A 12869-nucleotide genomic window follows, 5' to 3' on the forward strand; every position below is an offset into this window, starting at 1 on the left:
AGAGAGCCAGGTGCAGCATATCTGACCACAGGAGCAGCTGTATAATTAAACTCTTCTAGAATCTGTCTCTCGATTAGTTTTGTTTAGGAGGAGCACACAAACACCAAAGGTCAGGGGTCAAACTGAGCTTCCCACCTGCTGATGGGACATCTATTAACCTTAATGTACGTTCTGAGAGTTCAAAATAAGATTTTAAACTTGGATACAAGTCAAGTAAAAGTGAAACCCTCCTGAAACCTTTTCTGGCATCACAGCACTGAAAGTGAAGGTCGTGGGGCGCCGGATGGCCTGGCGGTCGCGGCGGCATTGGGTGCACGTCCGTCCTCAGACCTTGCTGAATGTTGACCCCCGCTCTCCTCCACACATTTCCGGTCTCTCTTCCTACAAACACAATATATCAGACTACAAGAGTACGGAAATGTCTCATAACTAAATCTCACTGATTTGTTTTTTGATACACTTTTTTTATTTAGAGTTTTAAATATCCATCAGCACATCCTCTCAGTTCTAAAACGTAGTCAACCTGGAGATTTATTTTGTGTGTTTAGTTCTTAAATATCCCTCCTGACGACTGACACTTTGTTCTGTTTCAGTGAATTTGATTCCTCTCGGTCTTTTCTTTTCTTCTAATTAAGGAACCTGCTTCTCACTAACAGATCCGGTTTAACCTGACATCCGACAATAATCAGGTGGAGTGCACGTAAACACACAGATTCTCATCAGGCCGCACAAGACGATGACTTTCTCTCAGGCGGTGACTTTTGACTTTTCCTTGGGGTGAAAACAGACAAATGAGTTAAGGTCACCGGTAATTGTTTCCTGTCATTAGGTTGGACTTACTCTGAAAGGGGGTCCTAGTCTGAGTCTGGGTCTGAAGAGATGCTGCTCTGTTTGTTGACTCTGTTTGCTGCTGCTGCTGCTGCTGCATGTCTTTGTCACATCAGTGTTGTTGTTGTTTCTCTGCAGGAACAACAACAACATGCCTCTGGCTGGGTTAACAATGTGGGAAATGTTGTGTTGCAAACATTGTTTCCTCCAGAAAGCTGAAAAAACAACCGGTGAGCTCTGAGCTTCTGCCTTTTAGGATCTGACCCCAGGGAGTCTGCTTCTGGAGGAGTGCTGCGTTATTGATCCAGTTTGGGATGAAATGTCTCTCTTTGTGCAGGAGAATCAAAGTGACACAATAAAACTGATGGTGAGAATCTTTCTGAGTTGGTATCTGGAGGTCAGTTGCACACGTTTACCACCAGTCTCTAAAGAAGTCCTCTTAACGAACAAGGTTAACAAACATGTTATTAATAGAGCAGCCTGTGGGAGCCGTTCATTTTATCAGAGCCGCCCGGATGTCACTCTGTTTTTGCAATCTACCTACATTAAAGCGAGACTTCCCTCTTGATTCTGCCGGGCTAGTGACCCTGAATGCATGTTGAACAGCTGCCAGCTCCCGGTGCTTTCTGCAGACGCTGCCATGTTGGTGACATTCTTCAGAGCCGGCTGCAGAGCGGAGATAAGGAAGTGAGGAATAAGGAAACCTGTGCTTATTAAGGATTCTGCTCTAAACTCTGGCCAGCTCCGTGATTGAGGACGCACACCTTCCTGGGAACATTTTTTAAAAAATGTGTCCAAATCTCAGTTTGAGTGAGGCGGATACATATTTAAAGATCCAACTCCGGCTCTTTGATGTCATTTAAAATTGCATAAATATTAATGCCGATGGACTCGTGCATCACATGTGAAGTCTCTGAGGAGACGCTGCAGAATGAAGTACATCCATACTGCTCATAACTGTCAGGTCGGTTATTGCTCATCCGTCCCCCAACCTTCACACACTCCCTCCCCCCTCTACATGCTCATCAGATCGTTGGCCTCGATCAGGTCTGGAGGTCAAAGCTCACTGGATCACAAGGGGCCCTCATGCCGGGTTGGATCACTGCACCCGGCTTCTGGTGGAGGAAGGAGTTCATCGGCGCTCGTCTCCCCCGGCACTTTTCTGCATTAAGCATTCAGGAGGGGGGAAGGGGGGGGGGGGCTTGGAGAGGTTGGCGGGAGAGGAGCAAAAAAAGCATTTATATACATTCATCCTCCTTAACACACTTTTTAATTGTTAATGTAAGTGCATACAAAGTAGTAGTGACATGTTTTTAATGAGCTCAGCATCATCTGGAAAGAGTTTTACAAGCAGACACTTTTCTGAGGGATTGAATTGACATATCAGAATTCATGTTTTCTGTGTTCTTGGTTGTGTCGACATTAATCTTACACAGTTATAGATGAATGTTTTGTACGTTGTGTATCTTCACTCAGAGCAGCCGTTTCCAAACTGAAGATCGTAAAGACCAGTGCATTGATCAACAGGGATGCACAAGAGGCCAGATGTATATCTCAGTTTGTTAGCTTGATGCTAACGCATACTGGAAAATGCCATTAACTGACTAACTGAATTAGCATCGCTATAATCCTAATTCTTGCTTCACATAAATTGCGATCAACACCAGATGCCCTCGTACTTAGACTTTTGTTTCCTAAATTCTGTGGAGACAATCTTTAAAAAACTGCTGACTCATGCAAGTCTGGTCTTCTGCTCTGATCCAGTGAAGCTGCATGACACGCTCTTTATGTCTCCGTTCATAGGATTTATCCCTCTGCTGCCTCCCTACGGGTGGTGGTGTGTAATGCGTTCATGAGTGCATGTTTTAGCGTCCAGAGAAGCTTCTATCTCTTGTACTGAAAATTTGCGAAGGGGCATGTGCAACCGGATAAAGTCGGGGTAAAAAAAGTCAACTTTTTGTGTTCACACATGCACCAAACTCTTGAAAATCTCAGGCTGCAGACACATGTGCTGAAGTATTTCCCAATTCACCTTTATCTTACAGACAACAGAATCTGTGCTCGAGACGCAGGTTGAGGAGTAAATGACTTTAATCTAGAGAAGTCTTTAAACTCGTCATGAGTCCGACCCTCTACAAGTCACACAGAGGTGACCAGGACCACAGGCTGGATCGGAGGACTGTGATTTGTACTAGTACAGTGAGATCAAGGATCACAGAGAGAGAGAGAGAGAGAGAGAGAGAGAGAGAGAGAGAGAGAGAGAGAGAGAGAGAGAGAGAGAGAGAGAGAGAGAGAGAGAGAGAGAGAGAGAGAGAGAGAGAGAGAGAGAGAGAGAGAGAGAGAGAGAGAGAGAGAGAGAGAGAGAGAGAGAGAGAGAGAGAGAGAGAGAGAGAGAGAGAGAGAGAGAGAGAGAGAGAGAGAGAGAGAGAGAGAGAGAGAGAGAGAGAGAGAGAGAGAGAGAGAGAGAGAGAGAGAGAGAGAGAGAGAGAAGCATTTCCCATCATGCTCTGGTGTGTCGTCAGCGTTATTCATCTGGAGACAAACGCAGTCTGTTAGATGGTGAACTCGTGCACGTAAAACTGTGAGCATTTGTGCGTGTTTATGCGTAGGTGCGTGTGTGTGGGTGGCTCTCAGTGGGAGTTTAGTCTTTGACACCCTTTTAGCCACCACACCTCCCTTTAACACACCCACCACATGCCATGCCAGCTGCAGCTGTCGGGCCTCAATGCTACAGACGGAGAAAATTCTTCTCACTCTGCAATTAGAGCTGCAGATCGCTGAATAGCGCACATTGCAATGTCCTAAAAATTGCACTTGGTCCCCGTTCTCCCTCTAAGAACACTGAGTAAATAGAAACTGATGAGGAGGATCATGAATAAACCGGCCCCCCCCCCGTCTGCCTCCCAGTTGACAGATTGTGTTTTGTGCGAGCTGCTCCTGATGTGCTGTTACCCCGGTTAAAGAAACCAGAGGGTGGAAAATGGCCTCATTGACGGGGAGGGTTTCTCACGCCTGACCGAGAATGTTCGCTTTCCATCGAGTCAAGTGGTGCATTGTGGTTCAGCCAAAGAAATGCAAATATTCAGAACAGATGTACTTTTTCTTTTTTAGCCATTTGTCGCTGCAGTAATCCCTCACTCTGGTGGAGATTGTGCTGGGTGCTCTCTGGGTGCAAGACTGAAGTGTTAACAAGGGAAAAGCCGTGTCGCCCCGGCACATGTGATGGCCGCCCGCCTTTCAGGGCCTTTTCTCAATAAGGCGAGATGCTCAGGAGAGATAAATGGAGGCTTTTGTGGCCTTTGGCAGAGGGAGAAACACACAAAGAAGGACACACACGGAGCGAGGTCTTTTCCAGAGCAAACAGCTAAAAGCAGCATTTCCTCACTCCTCCTCCTCACTCCTCCTCCTCCTTCCTTCACTCTCTCCTGAAGCTCTTCCTCCTCCGTGAGAACTGAACCTCGCTCCCAATAATGTTTCCATAAACGGGCTGAGGGAATGGAAATAACTCGGACCATTTCCCATCCACTCTGCCTCCACTCTCTGTCTCTTTTAGAGCGCCGCGGACAGTACTTAAGCACACATCCCTTAATGATGCTCCGTGTTTTACAGCGCTTTCCGAGCACTGGAGTGCACATTTAAGGCATCTCATACACTCTGGACACGGCAGCCTTTATATAGCTGTGTTGCCGCTTCTCTGTGAGAAATGAGCCAGCCTCTCTGCTAACAGGATGGAGGTCACATTTATCTTTAAGAACTGCTGCACATCTTTCAATATGGCCGCACGACGTTGACTCAGAGTGATCATTTCACTGCTCCACCTCCTGACCTATCATCGCTTAGTTTTTCTTAGTTTTCATCATCCTTCTTTTTTACTTTTCTGTAGTAGGGGTGTCCCATTTTTTGATACATGGATACTTCTCGATGCCATGTTTAATTTAATTGATTCAGTATCTGTTAAGATGGGAAAGAATCCATCCAAAACTGCAGGAAAACTCATAAATACTGCACACACGTTGATAATGTTTTTCATGCAGCGTGCAGGAGTTTGCAGGACTTTACTTAAGACACCGACTTTTATACTGTTGCCATGGTATCCATCAGGTGTTGAGTTTGTTTGATTGTTGCTAATATCATACCAAAGTTAAAAAATCTGCACAGATGTTACCACTGCTGATTCAAGGCGCCATATTTCCGCCCCTGTGACGTTTCACCTTCAATCTGAATGTAGCGGGGGCCAAATGTGGGGACGAAGTGACCCCCCTCTCTGTACAATGTGAGACGTGATGACTGCTGAGCTTAGTTACACTTTTGCACACTAAAAAACCTGTCTGAAACGTTTTTTTTTTTTATTTCTCCCTTTTCTATCTTTTCACGATTTAAAGCTCCGTTTCCATCTGTGAACCTCCCCCCCCCCCCCCGGGAGTGGAGGATTTTGTAAGGGACGTTATTTTAACCCTCAAATGGTCCTCGCTCTTTGGATAATCTCTAACAAAAGCAGCGGGCCTTTAGGGTGGGCTTTACTGCTTTGAATGTTTTGTGATTGGTGGAGAAGAGGTGTGACCTTTTCACACCTTAACGTGTGAACCTTTCAGGTCTCTGTACCTCTCCTGAGCTACTTTTTATGGTGACGCAGCTTGTTCTTGTCTTTCCCCTCCCCTCCTCCCCTCTCTTCGTGACTCCTACTGTTGACTTAACTGTCACAGTGTGGCTGTCTGGGGTTTGAACATGTACATTAGCATGCCGGTCGTCGCCTACATTTGCAGGCCATCCATCCTGCCAGGCCGTGGGGCTGACTCTCATGTGGCCGTCTGTCCCGGGAGCAGATGTTTCTGATGCCACTTGTAGAGGAGAAGCTTTGAAAGTGACTCCATAAAAGAGACGCCAGCTGCACGACAAAACCGAGGCCGCCGAGTACTCAGGAATTCTGTCTGATATATTTGTGTGTGTGTGTGTGTGTGTGTGTGTGTGTGTGTGTGTGTGTGTGCTCTAGAAAGGCGGCCTGTGGAGAGTAAGAAGAGTTCTCACTTAATCAGACTGTTCCCTTTAGATAGTTCATTAATTACAGGAGGAAGGAGCTGCTCACGTTTGCTCCAGATGGCCACAGACGGCACATGTTGTTGTTGTTGTTGTTATTTTGGTATCTAGATCGAGTAGAGTGTTCTCAATACAGTCTTCCTCTGACTCTCGAGTGCGTTGTCTTTCACACTCTCGCTGGCCAAAGACGTCGTATGTCAACAGGTTGATTTCTGGACAGGTAGTCGTTCGTTTCAGAAAGTAGTCGACACGTCCTTGAACTGATTCAAACATGTTTGAGGCTTTTAAAGAGCAGCTATGACTACAACCATCATTAGCTGTTTTTTTGTCTTTCACTTTTCTAGCGTGCAGTGTTGCAGACATCTTGCATCCTTCTCGCACTTTTAAAAACTACTTTGCCCTCTCTGCTGTTAACAGTTTGGTTTGCAGTATCAACTTTGCTTCCTGCTGCGTCTGCACACACCCTCAGTGCTTTGCCTGTGATCTAACATCCATCTCTCTCTCTCTCTCTCTCTCTCTCTCTCTCTCTCTCTCTGCCAAACTTCCAATGAGAAGCAGCTCTCCGGCCGGTGCTAATCATCCAACGTGCTAATTTTAGCCCCTGCACTCGTCAAAAACACTCATTATGTTTCCTACGGATGAAGCACGTCATCCCTGCAGCTCACTAAACGTTCCAAGCAGGAAATATTAGTGTGTGTCACCTTCTGCCAAAGTGTAGTTTGTATTTAGTGGTTGGGATGTTTCTCTACCTCCAGGCTTTTCATACAGATCTTAATCATGTGTTCACAGGTAATGAGAGAGCAAACTGCAGAGTCAAAAACAACACTTGAGTTAGAACTTAATTACTGAAGACAGATTCCTCAGTGTGCCGGTGGCCATGTTGTACCGTTCGAACATTAATCCACTGCTTTGCTCTGCAGAGAGATTACAGCAACAGAAATGAAGTTGGCTTTATCTGCAACCACCGGAGACAAAGATGTTTCCAGTGATTCACTTTGTTTTCTAACTGTGATTCTCTACTTTTGAGACCGGCTTCAAATCAAACAATCCCCTCTCAGTGGCACAATATGTGAACTGATCCAGTGATTTAAAAGAAAACAGGCTACATTAGAGGCACAAACATCCAGCTGTCTTATTATCCTGATTATCTGGTGACGGCTGTGATTTATCTCCCGACCACAGCGACCTCTTGGCGGGTCCTGACCCCGTGATGAGGAATTTCCTGAAGTTTCTTCCATTAGTTTTTCTTTTGAAGGGTTATCTGTGGGAGTTTTTTCTTTGGTGTATCATCAGTGCATTTGGAGAGTCTCGACACATCAAAAAGCTTTCTGAAGTAAAATTTTGATTTGTTATTCGAGATTTACAATCAAAATTAGCTTCGCTTGAGTCGCCTGAGATCTCCCAGATGTCTTTCTGCTTGTATTGTTTGTGGTTGCACGGGGCTTGACATGATTCCAACTGCCATTGGGTGAGAGGTGGGGAGACATCCTGGACTACCTGCTGAATCACAGGGCTGGGGAGACAAATTAGAAACCTTCTGTCTGTGAGACGGCAGAGCGAACTACCTCTCCACTGTGCGACCCTCAATTTGCCCAAATTTGGTGTTATGTTGCTTCGTATTGCTTGAGACTCATTCAGCACATCGCAGCGCTTCTCCGTGCTGCTCTCTGCTCCTATTTCTCCTTCAACTTTGTGTCTTTGTCCTGAAGGGAGGTCTGCTGTCACTCAAGGCTGTCCTCTGCAGAAAAAGTAACCTAGCAACAGCAGAGAGGGATGCAGAGCGGCTGTTTACTCTGCTTCCCCTCACCTCTCTACCCCCCCGTCCCCCTCCCTCGCTCTCCTCCTCTGTCGAAGACGGCAGCAAAGCCTCCTGCTCTCTGATGAATCCAGAACAAACTGAGAGGAGAAAGAGAGCGAGAGAGAGAGAATAGAAGGGGGGAGGATAGAGGAGAAGTGACATTCAGAGATGCTGTGTCGGCCTGTTGCCTGCCAGCTGCTCTGCCTCTCTTCCTCTCTGCAGGAGGAACAGCCTGTTTCCCCAAACAGCCCCTCTCCTACTCTGCATAGCTGAGGAAAAACTTACCCAGCATGCCGTTATCAGCAGGACTAAAAATACTGGACAGCAAATGGATCACATGCCTGGCCATTCTCCCTCAGAGGGCTCGATCTGAGCGGATACAGGTGCCTCTCGTTCTCGGTGGATTATTAAACGTCCCCTGATGGAAGCAATCAGAGAAAAGGCCCTTGTTCCTCTCCACATTATGCCGTTTTAACTTGTTCAGTTACTGTGATCATGAAGCCAGCCTCAATGGCTTCCACACCGCCATGCCGAGTCAGACTGACCGCTGAACAACAAGAGACGTTGTTTAACAGAAAGAACGGACTGCGATACAGAGAGCGTGCGATTTAAGGGTCCAATATTACACTTCCCCATGTTCCTCTAATTCTAACATGTGTCTCTAGTCTGTCTACAAACCCCCCAATGATGAGAAAAGTCCATCTTCTCCGTCTTCTGCCTGCTCCACTTTTCAGAAAATGTGTGCTCAAACAGGCCGTTTGGAGATTTTCCCTTCATGACATCACAAAGGGCAGTAACTCCTCCCCCAGGTGGGTGACACTCCCACAGCTAGGTGTTTGTTCTGCCCTCTGAGTCTGCCTTCTCACCGTAAACAATAGGACATGGAGAGAGAAAGACAGAGACACCCAAGCCCTTCCAGACAGGGGGCGTGGTCAGACACATCTCATTTACATATTTAAAGGTACAGACACAGAAACAGCCTGTTCTGAGTAGATTTAGAACAAGAAACTTCTCACACAAGCTCTGAGACTTATTTTCGATGAAGGGGAGGATATGTCACCTTGAAGCTACAGTAACTGTAAAGCTCATTTACACTTGGAAACTTGGAGTTGATTTTTAAATTCCCTGAAGATAAGAACATATTTAAAAAGAGGTATGATGCAACTTCAACTTTTAAAACCTTTTTAACTTTTTTGTATTCACTAGTCGAGTCGTATTCCTTTCAGCATGCAGTGAATTACTGACAGCTGATTTAAACTTCTCAACTCAAGTAGGAAGCAAAAACTTTCAAAGTCACCCAAAGGAGACGTTTCCCAAAATGCCTCAAAGAAAGTTTGCAAAGTCTTTTACGAATAGACAGGCTTACTATTAGCACTTTATGACGGGATACACATTTTAATGTTGTTTGAATTTCAGACTTCAGCATCACATTAAATATCGTACTGATCCATGAGACATGTTTATTCTACTTCTGTGTATTCGGGTGTCGTTCCTCAGTGTGTGTGAATGTAGGTCGTTCTGCATGTGTATCCGTTTGTGTAATGACTACCCTCGGTATGTAAATTACCCATCAGGCCCGGCTGTCCATGTGCAAACGAGCGGTCTTTGTGGGCTGGTGTGTTCCTCCACAGGCCCTGCTGCACACATGTGTAGGCTGATGAATAGTCGCTCTGTTTGCTGGATGCAGTGACAAGAAGTCTTAAGTGTTACCTCCTGGGGCGTCCCACTCTTCAAATAAAACTCTGTTCCTTCCCCTCGACTCGAATCAAAGCTGAGAACCTGCCGACATCAAAGCTGCATCGGGCACAAAGTCCTGTACTCGCTGCCATTCATGCACTTGATTCAAGTCTGCCATTTCCTGCTATTAACACGTCCCACCTCCAGCAGAACGACGCAGCGCAGAGCGGAGCGGGAACCAGGAAGCGCTTTCAATGACACCGTTTCTCTGTTTGTCCAATTAAACTCCAACAAAGTCTGGCATGCTGCTCTGAAGAGGAGAAACGTATCATCAAAAGTCAATTATCTCACTCGGCTGTTCTCGATTTAAACTTTATGAGCGACGACGTCCTCTGAAACAGAAACCTCCTCACACGCTTCATATCCATGTATAGAAGTGGTGGAGCAGCTCGTCTGCAGGTCAGGGTCTCTCTCTCAGACGTCCCTCAGTGTTTGATGAGAAGGTTTCATAACTCCAGATCACCTGAAGTTTGCTCACTAACTCCACGTCGGAGCGATGACACGCTAAGCTGATCTCAAACGAGCCGCGTCAACAAACAGCAGCCGATCAAACGACGGAGGACGTCTTCTGTTTAAAGACGAATCTGAACCTCAAAAACAAAATAGCTTGTTGACAGCTGACCTGCACTGCCATGACAAAGAACTAAAGGCCCACAAGTCTTCTAGTTGTAGTTTTGTGCCTTTATTGGAGAGACAGGACGGTGGAAGGGTTAGAGTCTGAAATCAGGAAGAGAGATAGAGAGAGTGGGGATTTGAACCCGGGTTGTCCTCTTTAAGGACTCTAGCTTCATGTAGAACACAGGAGCGTGGAAAATAAATGCTAGGCCACCGGCGCCCATCAAGTCAAACTTATAAAACAAACAAAAGGAGACTTACTGTAGAGTAGCAGCGCTGGGTTTCTGTCCTGAAGTGGTATTTGCAAAGTGAAGTTTGGACTTTATTGATGTTTTTGACTATTTCCCTTCAGCTGAATGTCAAAAATCATGATTTTACTTTTGATGTACTCTTGTTTTTTCATCTACAGTCATCTCTTTGTACACTGAGTCATATTAACAGTGTACTTACAACTGTTGACCTAGAAGCAAGACAGAATCCATCCAAGAGACAGACTATGTGGATCTGATGGACCGATGTGATCTGCAGATCTTATTTCAGTTTATTTTGAGTCTTGGGCGTATCATTTACTTCTTTGTTTTCCAGAGTCAAGATAATACAAACTTTTACAACTTCTGGTTTCCATTAGAGCATGTCAGAAGGAGAATACTGTGAATGCTGCAGACTTGGAAGAGTGTGCAGGGTTCATGTACCTTTTTAGGTTGACGCCTTCTGTAAAAGAAAGTGAATGTTCAGGTGATTATGCTCCTCAAATCATCCAGAGAAGATCTTTAGTTTTAAGTGATTATATGAATTCAGGTTTGTTTGTCAGTCGGCTTGTAGTTTCTGATGGATTCATTCTCCTGATCGTTCTGGTGAAGGTCTGTTTTTATTTTCTACAAAGAGCAAAGCAAACGTCTGCACGTCCACTTTTAAAGTGGCCTGTTATTGTTTCCTACCATGATGCAGGCACAAACAAACCCTACATTATTCTTACCTGTCAGCTTGTTTGCATCTGTTTTTAATGATGCATGGCTTCTAATCTTCTGTTAAGGCCACACTTGAACACACTGCTGTCACTCTTTGCTGTTATTTTACTGGTTATGTGAAGGACGTCAAACTAACAGCTGTCTGCAGAGACGCACCCTGCAGAGAGGAAGACACTTTTCTTTCTTTGCTGTTTTTGAGCCTCACAGTCTCTTCCATTCCTCCTTCACCTCCCTCCTGCACCTCCCTCCCTCGCTCGCTCCCTCCTTCACCTCCCTGCCTCCCTCCCTTGCTCCCTCACTCCCTCCCTACCTCCTACCTCCCTCCCTTGTCCCTCGCTCGCTCGCTTCCTCCCTCCCTCGCTCCTGCAGCTCTGAAGGAGGTAAAAGAATGCCGGCTCAGCACACGGCATGAGGCTGAGGGGATTATCAGTTTGAAAAGAAAGACATAACTCGTCTCTGGTTGTGTTTTTCTCCTCTTATCTGAGTGTGTTGAAGGTGGAAGTTGTTGCTGCTGGCTCTGTTTGCCACACAGACCTTTGTACCGTGTTGTTGTTCACCGTGCGGTGTGCAGATAAGTGAGTTTCCTCCGTCTCCCGCCGCTCCAAATGTCAGCCGTCATCAGAAACCTGGAAGGTCACCGGTGTGACCTGGGCATTTTTCAGCAGGAAGAAAAGCTCTTTTACCTCATCCTTCCTGTCAGCGACAGAAGTCCTGAATGTCACGGTCCACCCCCTCCCCCCAACCACCAACCACCAACTCCAACACCCTGCAGCCCTCCTCCCCCCACCCTGCAGCCACCTACTCTCCCTTACACATGCTAATGCTGCAGCTCCATTCATGCTGTTGGTGGCTTTGTCACCGGGGGAGGGAGAGGCTCGGAGCATTAAGCAGCAGCTGTATGCATCTCACTAAATTGACTCCCGGATGGCTGCCAGACTCGACCTTATTTCGCTCTCTCTTCTTTTTTCTTCTTCTTCTATCGTTCTGCATTTTCCCTCCTAACTCGTGGTCGGATAAAGGAGCAGGAGGACGAGGCGCTGATGTTGAATTTGGAGGCTTTCGGCTGTAAAGTGTGGCGGCTTTCTCTCAACAAGTGGCTGATGGATTTAATGCACTTGGATAGCATTTCCACACTGAGCTCATTAGCCCGGGGGGCTCACGGGGCTTTGTGTCCGCCGCTCTAAGGATTTATGGCTCTGATGAGAAGGGACTCTCTTAATCAGGTGAGCGTGACAACTGTTGATTCCTGACGTTTGTTCTTTTGTCACAGCGTCCCAGATAAAGCTCGCAGACCTCAGTTTAACTAACATGGATGAGCAGAATCTGCAGATGGAACGAGTAAAGGTTTTAGAGGGTGGTGTGTGTGGTTCACCCTGTTGTGATCCAGAGGATTCTTCAGTGTGTGACTCTGGCAGAGTTAACACGTCCTTTGCTCAAGTAGAAAACATTCTCTCCTGCAGTAAAAGTTCCTCACAGTGTCAGAGTAAAAAAGTGTCTCTGAAGGACGTTTCTGGCGGATGTTTTGTGCAAAGCTAACTAAAGCTTTAGCTCATATTTAGAGAAACTGAAACTATTCAGACTTCAAATCAACAACAGAGTGAAAATAATCAACATTCACTTTGCTCACATGTCTCGTCGTACGTCGACCATGTTGGCTGCTTCACTTTCATCCATGTGGCTCTAAGTCATCCCTTAACTTCTCCTCGCTTAAGTCCGTCTTGATTCATCTTCTGTGTTTGTGACGCTCTGTAGAGTATATGATACTAGTCAAAATCAAACAATATCAACACCTGTTTCGATACCACGGCAACGATAATAGAAATCCAGGCAACATTTGGTGATTTCATGTGTTCACTGTCAAAAATTGAAGCCAAGCCAAAACAATGTTT

The 12869-nt window shown here is 46.0% G+C and overlaps 1 protein-coding gene across 5 annotated transcripts in view; it reads left to right on the forward strand.

The window, feature by feature from the left end:
• LOC132975829 (signal-induced proliferation-associated 1-like protein 2) overlaps window positions 1-12869 on the forward strand; it is a 115097-nt gene that overhangs the window by 12279 nt on the left and 89949 nt on the right. The window contains exon 1 of one of the 5 annotated variants that reach the window (XM_061040654.1): window positions 11759-12203. The exons of the other annotated variants lie outside the window; for them this stretch is intronic. The gene's annotated coding sequence lies outside the window, so the exon portion shown is untranslated. Of the gene's footprint in view, window positions 1-11758; window positions 12204-12869 lie in introns of those variants that run through there. 5 annotated transcript variants of the gene reach the window in all.

This window comes from Labrus mixtus, chromosome 6 (genome assembly GCF_963584025.1).
Source record: "Labrus mixtus chromosome 6, fLabMix1.1, whole genome shotgun sequence".
Classification (NCBI taxonomy): domain Eukaryota; kingdom Metazoa; phylum Chordata; class Actinopteri; order Labriformes; family Labridae; genus Labrus; species Labrus mixtus.